Source organism: Etheostoma spectabile, chromosome 8 (assembly GCF_008692095.1).
Source record: "Etheostoma spectabile isolate EspeVRDwgs_2016 chromosome 8, UIUC_Espe_1.0, whole genome shotgun sequence".
NCBI classification, from domain to species: domain Eukaryota; kingdom Metazoa; phylum Chordata; class Actinopteri; order Perciformes; family Percidae; genus Etheostoma; species Etheostoma spectabile.
In genome coordinates this window covers 13,073,933-13,078,352 of record NC_045740.1, presented here as the reverse complement: position 1 = coordinate 13,078,352, position 4,420 = coordinate 13,073,933, and positions in this window count along the sequence as shown.

Below are 4,420 nucleotides of genomic sequence, written 5' to 3'. Positions count from 1 at the left end.
CTTATTTACCTAGCTGTTACTGAAGGTTGAGTCAAATCCAGCCTGTGCTCCCTCTGTATTCCTGGCCTCTCAGCAGCACGAGTGGAGGAGGATTAGCCAGTATTACATGTTTTACTATGATGCTGGCTTGCACAAATCCCTTTCCTTCCTCACATCCTCTTCTCCTGCTGATTTAACACTGGAGTGTGTACCAGTACCATAAATCAACACCAGTGAGCCCAGAAAGAACATCTGCCCTTGCAATGAGTTATCAGATTTTATTGGGAAGACATTTGCTGTTTAATTAGATGTAAAAGTAGGTACATGCGACAGTTATGTTGAACCTGCAGAACCATTTATTTAACAACTATTGCTTTGGGATCTTTACCGTGTCCTCAGGGATCACATTGTCACCTGGGTTCCCAAACGCCCTTGGCACTTAATTAATCAATTGATGTGATTGAGTGGCCTTTGTGTGTGTGAGACATAATGAGCTCCTGATTAAAATCGTTACAGGAGGACTGTAACGACCTGTAGGCTATGTCTCACGGATGTCGCAGTGATACTAACCGTTGCACTAAAGTAACATTTTGTAAACTGGCCTCAGAAATTGAAAGGATGAATGTCATTGGTGTATAGCAGCTCAGGTTAAATGTCTTTTTTTGGCAGGCTATTGAAGTTTACGGCTTGCAGTCTACTAATAACACACGGTGCCATAACTGGGAACTTCGACAGAATTCATAGACAAGAAAACGAAGAACAAATTTATCTCAGTCTCTCAGTCTCTTTAATTTCCCATTTACATCATTTAAGGTCAACCTTTATCGTCACTGTGAGGTTATGGAAATAATAAAGCTTGGAATGTTTGGATTTGCATGTACTTGTTATTTTTCTTGACATGAGAAAATGGATTTTAAACAATATTTCTCCTAATAATTCCCATCAGGCACAGCCTATATGCATGTTTACATACTGTATAAACAGTGGCTTGAGAAAGTGTACACACCCAAGCTAAAGTTGATTAAAAAAGAGGAATAAAAAAATATCTTTTGGAAATTCAAAAGAATTTAGGAAAATCCAACCTTTTAAGGACACCAATTTTCTTTGTGAATGAATAATGTATTGTAAATAAATCAATGTTCTATCAAATAAAGAGGACATAAGTATACACACCCTTATGTTGCACCCCTTTGGAATTAAAAGAGCCCCACATCGTCACATACCCTTTACCATACATAGAGATAGGCATGGGTAACTTTCCATAAGATCATCCAGCTATTAAGCTAACAGAAATATAACCATGCTAATCTTTGTATGGTAACTTGGATGTGATGATGGGTGGCTATTTTAATTCCAAAGGCCAAGGGAACTTTATCGGGATGCATAGCCTCCTGGATCCATAAAATAACTGGCCTTTAAAAAAAAAAAAAAAAAGAACAGTCCCTGGTTTTGTGTGTATATAGATATAAACAAATAAAAAAAACATTAAAATGCCTTAAAATGTGTACTGGATGCAAATAAAATCCAGTTCTTAACTCATTTTGTTTTCATCCCCAGTAAAGCCTGCTCAATAAGGATTAGGAAGTGAGATTGATGGCAGATATGGGAGTTTGAAAATTCATTTAAACACTAAATTCATCTGTTCGTAAGAGGATAAAATCCTTACAAAAATACACATCAAATTTCACAGCACATAACGGAAATATCAAGGTATTTCTTTTCTGTCTGAGTCAATATACTTTTGCTTTCAGTCAGTTAGTAACCCACTATGAAATGTGAAAGGAGATGGAAGATGGGAAGAGAAGCACTTTAGAAAATGGATGGAGTGGGCCATTCCTTTCCTGAAGAATTACTCATGACATGACTGGGCTTGTCAATCACAACAAAGATAATTTGAGTTATATTTGTTTCACAAGTAAGATTTTATTGGATGCTTCCCTTGTGAAATAAATGCAATAAATATGTAGTCTTGTGGATGTGAAGATGAAATGACCAATGCTTACACATAGTTTTGGATGCGTTAGACACTGTAGGTGCTATAGAAAAAAAAACACAAATCTTATAAGTCAGTATAAGTTTCATGATCAGGTTTCATTATCAAGAAATAGGAAAATCCAATACTATTATAAAGGCATTTTTTGGTCTTCAATGGCCTCACAAAATAGCTTAACCTTCTCTGTGACAGACGTCTTTTATACAACAATGCCAGTATGCAGGCAAATAATAATGGTTATATTATAATTACATCATTATCAGCTGTTTATGTTCAATTGTTCTCTGAATCTTGTGTTTTCAGGTGATTATTTATCTTAAACTTATCTTAAATTGACCATTTGCCAGCTCAAAACAGAGCAAGGGCAAAAAAAGACAACATTTATTGCTTTACACCATATGTTCTGTCTACCTGACATGTAGCTGAGGGCTGAGGTAAGGAACCCTCTGGGACAAATCCAGTGTACTTGGACTAACCTCAGTTATGACTCCCACACTCAGTGAACAGAAATCCAACATATAAATGATAACTTTTAATGAAGCCACCAAGGCAGCCTCCAGGGGACACTTATCCACAACTATTCCTGTTGAGTCTGACATCTTTCCAATAGCCCTGCTCCAGTCAATGCATTTCTGCATGGGTCATTGGCCACAGACTACATCAGGCTTCATCAGTTGTTAAAGTGGTTCTCCTGAAAATGTTGAGGGACAACAGCAAGATTTAAAAAAAAAAGGAGACTGGCTTTCAGCGTCAGAAACCGACGCAAAAATCACCCTTTACCGTCTGTATGGGACACATTGGGCAGAGCAGCAGCTCAACCACGGTGCTGTAAGATGAAGTAGTAGAGAATTCTAGCCAAGTTTTACATTAGATATACAAAGGGGCTCATGGCCAAACTCTATGAGCGCAGCCTCAGACCCTCTCTCCTCTTTCCTGCGCATCATTTTCCAGAGCAAGGAGAGGACGTGGTTTCAGTCTTTCTCTGAAGCATCCAACTTCATCTCTACTTTGGATGGGAGTCCATAGTAAACTCGTTTGGCTGAGTGTTAAAATGTGGATAAATGTTTTATTCATACACCCAGCTAATTTCTCTGACTGATGTTATTTCACGTCTTTTTTCTTTCGCCCTTTGGAATAGGAAAATCAGCTGGGTGACCGTGACTTTTGTCTAATTTGAATGGCTAGTTTGCTGGTTTGGGCTTGTCAATTAGTCAGTTTGCCTAATTCACATCTTATTTTTAGTTTGAATTTGAATCGTCTGGATGAGCATGGCATTTCTGTTTAGTTTTTTGTCGGTTTTCTGGGTATAACATTGTTCTTTATGTTGCAAGGCTGTTAAGGGGTGAAATGTACGAGATCTATGTGGGGTTTACTGGGTGTTTAGATGGTAAGCCACCACCTGCTTTATTTCCATTTATTTTACCTTAACCCATTTTTTTACACCCCCCCTTGTCGTTTTTTCTCTCTTCTCTTTCTCGTTATTTTGCTACTCTGTGTGCCTTTCTTTTCCTCATCGTAGCAACTCTTTATTCTCACTGTAACTGAGTTAGATGAAGCGCAATCTGAATTTAATCAGTTGGAATGTCAAGGGGCTAAATCATAAAGTGAAAAGGGGTAAAGTCTTCTCCCACCTACAGCGGCTCGGGCTGGGATAGTTTTCCTTCAAAAAAACCACTAACTTGACTCTGACCCATGGCGTTTAGGTAAATGCTGGTGGGAACAAATGTTCCATTCCAATTTTCTCTCGTCAAGTTGCCGACCAGTTGCTTAGGAGCCGAAGTACTTTTTATGAGCATGGTGACAAGACTGGTAAACTCCTGGCCAATCAACTGCGCGGATTTCGAATAAAGCAATTTATCCCTGGAATACGGACAGACAGTCAGACAAACCAGCCACCTCCCTACCGGAGGCACTTTCTGTGTTGGAGGTCTTTAGTCAGTTTTCAGGCTACAAACTTAACTTGAGTAAGAGCAAATTCTTTCCGATGAATACAGGATCACTTAAACTTAAGTATACTGCTTTTCCCCTCAAGGTGGTGACAGATCATTTGAGTTACCTTAGGGTTGGTTTTACCAGAAATTTTAAAAACCAACGGTATTTAAATCAAACTTCATCAAATTATTGGACCAGGTAAAGCAAATATTATTGAAGTGGTCTCCTCTGTCTTTTTCTCTTATGGGTCCCAAAGTTCCTATATCTTTTCCAGTGTCTCTCCATTTTTCTCCCCAAATACTTTTTTCAGGCCCTTGATTCTTTAGTGATAAATTATTTTTGGAATGGTAAACACCCTTGGTTACGGAAAGCTTCTCTTCAAAGACCCAAACAAAAAGGTGGAATGGCCCTCCCTAATTTCCAATACTATTACTGGGCTGCCAATATTCGTTCTTTAGTGTACAGTCCCTGACAAAAGTCTTGTTGCTTGTGTACAAATTGACCTGAAGTGCTGCT